This window comes from Schistocerca serialis, chromosome 7, assembly GCF_023864345.2.
Source record: "Schistocerca serialis cubense isolate TAMUIC-IGC-003099 chromosome 7, iqSchSeri2.2, whole genome shotgun sequence".
Classification (NCBI taxonomy): Eukaryota; Metazoa; Arthropoda; class Insecta; order Orthoptera; family Acrididae; genus Schistocerca; species Schistocerca serialis.
Window position 1 is genome coordinate 470,173,149 of NC_064644.1, and position 8,872 is coordinate 470,182,020.

Consider the following 8,872-nt stretch of genomic DNA (forward strand, 5'->3'; position numbering starts at 1 on the left):
GTTTTACGGTTTTAATTTCAGCGTATAACGTTGATATTTTATTTTAGTCTGCATCGGTGGTTAGTTTATGATGAATTTAGAGTACGGCATTTGCTTTGATGTAATATAGTTGTGAGCTCTTTTTGTTTGAGCTGGGATAAATTACAATTCTTTAACATCGTATTACTTGCATATTTTTATGCTTGTTCTGATAAAAACTGATTCACGGCAACGTAAAATTATTTTTAAAAACTGGAAGTGTGAAGAAGAAAACAAAGTAGAAGCTTTTGAAATGTAGAGTTGCAGAGCAATGCTGAATACTGGACGGGTAGATCGATTAACAAGTAAAAATAGAAAAGAGCTTTATCATACAGCTTGAGTAAAAGAGGGAAGCCGGCCATGGTGGCCGAGCGGTACTAGGCGCTTCAGTCCGGAACCGCGCGACTGCTACGGTCGCTGGTTCGAATCCTGCCTCGGGCATGGATGTGTGTGATGTCCTTAGGTTAGTTATGTTTAAGTAATTCTCAGTTTTAGGGGACTGATGACCTCAGATGTTACGTCCCATAGTGCTCAGAGCCATTTTGAACCATCAATACTTGAATATTGCTCGTCAGTCTGAGATCCGTACTATATAGGACTGATAGATGAAATAGAGAAGGTCCAAAGAAGAGCAGCACGTTTGATCACAGTTTAAACTATAGTAAGTGCGAAAGCATTACAGAGATTATCAGCCAACAGCAGAGGCAGATGACACAAGGAAAGGGGCTCTGCATCTCGGTGCGCGGTTTATTGTTAAAAGTTCTGCGAGCGTACGTCCCTAGAAGACTCAAAAAATGTATTGCTCCCTCCTACATATATCTCTCGAAAAAACTATGAAATGGAAGTTTAGAGCTCTCAAGGAAGCTTACCAAAAAAATTCTAGCCGCGAACAATTTTCGACCGAACGTGAAAGAGGAAGATGACTGATGCACAAGGTACCCTTCGCCAAACACTGTAAGGTGGTTTGCGTGGTATAGGCATAGATTTTACCTGAAGATCAGACCCTGTTGTTGAATCGGATCGTGCAATTTGTGATCGCGAAACTAATTTCAATGTTTCATTAACGCAAACAAATTTTTCGTCTTTCGCCGTAAAGCGATTACGTGTAATCTAATCTGGTTCGATCTAATCTTCCCGCGGCTGACGCGTTAATAACCTCTCCATCTCAAGAGGCGTGTTCTGCTGTGGTGTGGTGTCTGTGGCTCGGTTAGCAGCGGTTGCCAATTGCAAACGTCAGTGTGGTGAGCGGTGAAGGCGGTTGAGGTGGGGAAGGCGGAGGGGGTGGGGGGGGGGGGTGAACGAGGAGGGCAGGGGGGGAATGTTCGTAGAGCCAGTTGACGGGCAGCAGTCGCGTGTCCGTACGCTCTACCGGGCAAAGACCCTATGCGGGGTTCGCCCACGCAGCGCGCGGCACGCACAAAGACGCTGCGTGCATTCTGAGCGCCGCGCTCGCCACACCAAAGCCGCTTTCGTCCGCAGTGTTCCAACCGCAGCTGCCAAATTCTCTCTGTGGGCTGACAGCAGCTCTACCGTAAACTCAACTGTAGTAGTGCTGCAGTACCCACACGTCAGAACGACTCAGACATCATAAGACAGTCGGGTCCAAAGGCACTCGCAAAAATGTCATTCCGTGCAAATTTTCGGGTTTCAACGTGATTAAAATTCGATATTAGGTAATCAAAGAGAAATCGCAGTATTGGACCTTTTGGGCTCCATTTCTTCATATTGTTTACTAACTGGCTTCACCCCTCCACTTACTTAGACCGCGCACTCTCCTGGTCCTCACAACATTCATTTATAAAGACCAGAGCGTCGTCGATTTAAAATCAATATCGCGTTGCCAGCAAAACGTGAATATAATACGGGACACACAAAAGTGTGTTCCGCGTGTTCTCAAAATTGTAGTCGCAAAATCAAAATGAATATTCAGATTGTATCAAAGTGTATTATTTACTGAAGAATGAAAAAAAAATTGGTAGAGGATGACCTCGGGGAAAATCACTTTAAATTCCGGAGCAATGTAGGGACATGCGAGGCAATTCCGGCATAACGAATTATTTTAGGAAAAAAATGACTCTGAGCACTATGGGACTAAATTTCTGAGGTCATCGGTCACCTAGAACTTACAAATACTTAAACCCAACTAACCTAAGGACATCACACACATCCATGCCCAAGGCAGGATTCGAATCTGAGACTGTAGCGGTCGCGCGGTTCCAGACTGTAGCGCCTAGAACCACTCAGCCACCCCAGCCGGCAATTATGTTAGAAGACAATGAGCATTAAAAAAAAAGAAAAGGTACAATACTAGTCAACATTTGTTTGCTCGAAAATTTATTAGTACTATTTCTTGCAGGACACTTTCTCTGTGTTGTGTTGTTGGTTCAGCAGCTTTCAGATTTAAATCAAAGGCCAAATTTGTAATGATTACCACACATTTGTTTTTTCTTTTTCATTTCCTGATTCATATCCATTCTTTCGAAAAGAATTTTACCATCTTTCCGTACTTCTTTTTGCCGTCTGAGTACTTAATAATTCTACGTAATTCACACTTCATATATAAGAGGGATTCAGTTGTGTTGTCAGCTCCATGATCATTAATGACGAAGCTCACGTACTTTCCAGGTAACCAATGGATGGCACTGTTTGTTTCCTTATCAGATAGTTTCGAGTCTACTACAAGCATAGTATTGTTGGTAGAAAATGGTGTGTCGCGGATCGTGAAGTAAAGGCTAACTGGTTTCTGAGCCTTTCCGTTTTGTATATTGCCAGCCCTTATAAATCGAAGTGCTAATGTATCGACGTGATTACATTTCAAAAGTTTGTTTCACTAATACCGATTGGGTTCAGGTTTTAATTTCTGTTATGTCGCCCACAGTTTTATACCATACTGTTACTACGTCTGGTAAGTCTGCCTATGTTGCATTTTGTTTTAAAATAACAGAGGTCCTTTTTGTAACAACAGAGCCCTTGCTTGTCAAATCACCTAATAATAAACTTCTAATTTTTTATCCAAAGTGTCTGTTCTTTGTCCAATCTGAAGACTTCTCCTCTCCATAGGTAGGTGGTCACGGTTGACATACATAATATTAATGGCTATCATTTTAGGTAATGGAAAAAGTTTGAGCTGCTAATAAGCATTCGAGAGAGTAAAGCGCTCTGTCGTCAGGCCACAAGTGGCCCATCGGGACCATCCGACCGCCGAGTCATCCTCAACTGAGGATATAGATAGGAGGGGCGTGTGGTCAGCACACCGCTCTCCCGGCCGTTATGATGGTTGTCTTTACCGCAACCGCTACTGTTCAGTCGATAGCTCCTCAGTTGGCATCACGAGGCTGAGTGCAGCCCGAAAAATGGCAACAGCGCATGGCGGCCCGAATGGTCACCCATCCAAGTGCCATCCACGCCCAACAGCGTTTAACTTCGGTGATCTGACAGGAGCCGGTGTAGTAAATGCGGCAAGGCCGTGGTCTTACGAGAGAATGCATGTGTTAATTTTATTTTCTGAACTTAATTTATACTTCGGAGCAGATTCTCTCTTGCGAATCCATGAATTTGTCCGAGATACGGACAAATTTGTAAAAACCAACAAAAATTTTATACTTAAGAGCACTCAGAAGTCTTTTAATCTTTAAAGGGGATTTTTTTCGAGTTTTGATGAGAACTACTGGAAGAATTCGATGATCAAGCACTGATCCCCAAGGCTCTGTTAGGAAGAAGAATCATAGAGGGCAATATGTAATGTCATTGTGTAACTAATAAAGTGGTAGAATTACGTAGTTCATGCAGAACTTTCTTTCAAAATATAAGGTACAGAAAACGGTCATGGGGCTGCTGTGTGATCGACCATCAGTTAAGATACAAAGCACGTTCGATAAGCAATGAATCACATTTTTTTCGGTCAATTTCGGTTGAAAAAAAATGAGGGGGATTTGTTGTGAGACATCATGAAATATTCCTGCTTCAGAACTTATAGTTTCACGAAGTTGCGATAGGTGACGGCGCTTACGCAGCCTTCAAAATGGCGTCTGTAACGGAGGTGAGTTCCAAATAGAGAGCTGTTTTGGCGGAAAACCAGAGCATCGTAGATATTCATAGGCACTTGGAGAGTTACTGCAGAGAGGTGCCAGTGAACAAAAGCATGGTGACTTGTTGGGCGATGCGTCTGTCATCATTGTAATAATAAAAAAAAAGCACTCCATCTTCAGGCCACAAGTGGCCTACCGGGACCATCCGACCGCCGTGTCATCCTCAGGGGAGGATGCGGATAGGAGGAGCGTGGGGTCAGCACGCCGCTCTCCCGGTCGTTATGATGGTAATCTTGACCGAAGCCGCTACTATTCGGTCGAGTAGCTCCTCAGTTGGCATCACGGGGATGAGTGCACCCCGAAAAAGGGCAACAGCGAATGGCGGCTGGATGGTCACCCATCCCAGTGCCGGCCACGCCCAACGGCTCTTAACTTCGGTGACCTCACGGGAACCGGCGTATCCACTGCGGCAAGGCTGTTGCTCATCATTGTAATATGTTCGTGCAACCTGTCCCATATCCCGCGTGCCGACCGGCGGCACGCGGCTGTGACACCCACATCGTTGGAACGTGTGGACTCTCTCATTCGAGGTGATGGTCAGATCACACCTCGCTGCACAACTATTGCCTGCGGGTACTGCTGACACACTCGTACAACAGTTGGGGTACTCAAAAGTGTGCACACGCTGGGTTCCTCAACCACCCTACAGGTCGGATCTCGCACCTGCCAACTGTTTGGCCCAGTGAAGAAGGCACACCACGGACAGCAGTATATCGAAGCACGGCATATTAGAATCCTGAATAAAGCTAACCTGCTTTCAGAAAAAAATGTGTAGCTCTACTTACTGAAAGCCCCCCTCGTCAATATACACAACTGGCCATTAAAATTGCTACACCACGAAGATGACGTGCTACAGACGCGAAATGTAACCGACGGGAAGAAGATGCTGTGATATGCAAATGAGTAGCTTTTCATAGCATTCACACAAGGTTGGTGCCGGTGGCGACACCTATAACGTGCTGACATGAGGAAAGTTTCCAACCGATTTCTCATACACAAACAGCAGTTGACCGGCGTTGCCTGGTGAAACGTAGTTGTGATGCCTCATGTAAGGAGGAGAACTGCGTACCGTCACGTTCCCGACTTTGATAAACGTCGGATTGTAGCCTATCACGATTGCGATTTATCGTATCGCGACATTGCTGCTCGCGTTGGTCGAGATCCAATGACTGTTAGCAGAATATGGAATCGGTTGGTTCAGGAGGGTAATACGGAACGCCGTGCTGGATCCCAACGGCCTCGTATCACTAGCAGTCGAGATGGCGGGCATCTTATCCGCATGGCTGTAACGGATCGTGCAGCCACGTCTCGATCCCTGAGTCAACAGATGGGAACGTTTGCAAAACAACAACCATCTGCACGAACAGTTCGACGACGTTTGCAGCAGCATGGACTACCAGCTCGGAGACCATGGCTGCGGTTACCCATGGCGTTGCATCACAGACAGGAGCGCCTGCGATGGCGTACTCAACGACGAACCAGAGTGCACGAATGGCCAAACATCATTTTTTCGGATGAATCCAAGTTGTGTTTACAGCATCGTGATAGTCGCATCCGTGTTCGGCGACATCGCGGTGAACGCACATTGGAAGTGTGTATTCGTCATCGCCATACTGGCGTATCACCCGGCGTGATGGTATGTGGTGCCATTGGTTACACGTCTCGGTCACCTCTTATTCGCACTGACGACACTTTAAACAGTGGACGTTACATCTCAGATGTGTTACGACCCGTGGCTCTACCCTCCATTCGATCCCTGCGATACCCTACATTTCAGCAGGATAATGCACGACCGCATGTTGCAGGTCCTGTACGGGCCTTTCCGGATACAGAAAATGTTCGACTGCTGCCCTGGCCAGCACATTCTCCAGATCTCTCACCAATTGAAAACGTCTGGTCAATGGTGGCTGAGCAACTGGCTCGTCACAATACGCCAGTCACTACTCTTGATGAACTGTGGTATCGTGTTGAAGCTACATGGGCAGCCGTACCTGTGCACGCTATGCAAGCTCTGTTTGACTCAATTCCCAGGCGTATCAAGGGCGTTATTACGGCCAGAGGTGGTTGTTCTGGGTACTGATTTCTCAGGATCTATGCACCCAAAGTGCTTGAAAATGTAATCACATGTTAGTTCTAGTATAATATATTTGTCCAATGAATACCCGTTTATCATCTGCATTTCCTCTTGGTGTAGCAATTTTAATGGCCAGTACTGTAAAAGAAACTGTACAGCGAACAGTACGGCATCGAACACAGGCCAGCTACGTCCGGAACAAGACGGCGGCTGGTGGCTTTCCGAGGCCTATAAAGCACCGCTGTCGGCCGGTCGGGGGGCGGAGACGAGCGTCGCGCCGTTTCGATCGGCAGCGTGGGTGGCGGTGGCGGTGGGGGTGGAGGTGGGCGTCCGGGGGCAGCGCCGGCGAGGGCACTCGTGGCACAAAGGGCGATTGTTCGCGCCGGCCGCCGCTCTCGGGGCGAAGAGGCGCCGGCTCTGCCGCGCCACGGCTGACTCAGCTGCCGCCTCTGCCACAGGGCCGGCTGCCAGTTCGTCTCCCCAGCCTACACGTCATAACAATGCGCTATTGCTACTGTTGTTTTACTAATAGTTGAAATGGTTTCATTAATGCACCCTTGCCTTTTACCTTAATTTCCTTGGTAAGGATTGTCTAATAGTACCGTCTATTAAGATTTGCCCATCTTGTGCTGAAAATCAAGACCGAGGTGGCAGAAGTCGTGGAATAACGATATACACATGTGCAGATGGTGGATGGTGGTATCGTGCATACAAGATATAAAAGAGCTAAGCTGTCATTTGTACTCATGCGATTTATATGAAAATGTTTCCAACGTGATTATGGCCGCATGACGGGAATTAAGACTGAATAGTAGTTGGAGCGAGACGCATGGGGCATTCCATTTCGGAAATCGAACAGTATTCAGAGACTCACAGTGCCAAGAGTACGCCGAGAATACCAACTATCAGGCATTGCCTCTCACCACAACGCAGTGCCGGCTGCCTTCACTTAACGTCCGAGAGCAGCGGCGTCTGTGTAGAGTTGTCAGGATTCAAAATGGTTCAAATGGCTCTGAGCACTATGCGACTTCTGAGGTAATCAGTCGCCTAGAACTTAGAAGTTAGAAGGCGCCTCTTCTAATTAAACCTAACTAACCTAAGGACGTCACACACATCGATGCCCGACGCAGGATTCGAACCTGCGACCGCAGCGGTTGCTCGTCTCCAGACTGTAGCGCCTAGAACCACACGGCCACCCCGGCCGGCTTTGAGTTGTCAGGGCTAACAGACAAGCAACACTACGTGAAATAACAGTGTGTGGCGTACAACGAACGTGCGGAGAAATTCGGCGTGAATGGCCATGACAGCAGACGACCGACGCGAGTGCCTCTGCTAACAGCACATCACCTAGCCTCGTGACCATAGCTATTAGATCCTAGACGATCAGAAAACCGTGGCCTGGTCAGGTGAGTCCCAGTTTCATTTCGAAAGAGCTGAAGGTATGCTTAGTGTGTGGCGCAGACCCCGCGAAACCATGAACCAAAGTGTTCAACAATGGGCTATGCAAGGTGCTGGTGGCTCCATAACGGTATTGGCTCTGTTTACACGGACTGGACTCGGTCCAGCCCATCATTGAAATGGTTATGTTCGGCTACATGGAGACCATTTGCAGCCATTTATCTACTTCATGTTCCCAAACAACGATGTCATGTCACCAGGCAACAGTTGTTCGCGATTGGTTCAATGAAAATTCTGCACAGTTCGATCGAATGATTTGGCCTCCCAGACAGCCCGTCATGAATCCCATCGAACATTCATGGGCCATAAGCAAAAGTTCAGTTCGTGCACAAAATCCTGCATCGTCGTGACTTTCGTAATTATGGACGGCTATAGAGGCAGCATGGCCCAGTATTTCTGCAGGAGACTGTCAACTACTTTTTGAGTCCATGCCACCTGGAGTTTCTGCAAAAGGGTGATGGACACGATACTGGGAGGTATCCCGCTACTTTTTTCACCTCAGTGTATTGCATCTTAAATACAGGGTTCTTCATAATTATCTCTGCGATTTCAGGAGGCGATGGCACAGAAACTACAGGATACGCATAAAACCATCCCTCTCGAACTTACCAGTCGCAATACCCGCTGTTCTGTGGTTGTTGAGCGCGCCATGAGGAAGCAGGCGTGTCAAAACATGTAGAAAAAACATCTGCTCCGCGTGTCGCATCGATTAGATTGCGCGTGCAGATAGGCAGCCCAATATACACATTTCCAAAGCGGGCTGGCGGCGTTGCTCCTTCACAGGTGACAGCAGCAGCAGCAGCAGCTGTTTCTATGGATTGCATGAGCGTACTGGCGTTTGCCGTGTGATAAATCGTATCCATTCGAGTACCCGTAAGCTGTGCTTCTTATTGAGGAGATATGATACGCGATACATAAATGCGACTCGCGATATGATGCATAAGCAATCGGGTTGGTGGAGTGCCTAGATTGCAGTTCAAGCAGCTAAACTGGCAGTTATTCTGATAGTTCAAAATCAGCTAAAACACAGCTTATATTTTGAAAGATTTGCAGTACCAAATGTAGTTGCTCTCAATTTTATGTTTGGGGCATTTTAGGTAATACACTGCTGCATACCGAACGTAGCTAAAGTATCGAAATTGTTTCTAAAGCTGGTAGGAGAGCCATACCTCTTTCCAGCTTCGTGTAAATATACATGACGTAGTTAGAAGTTGTCCATGACAATGTTGGAAGC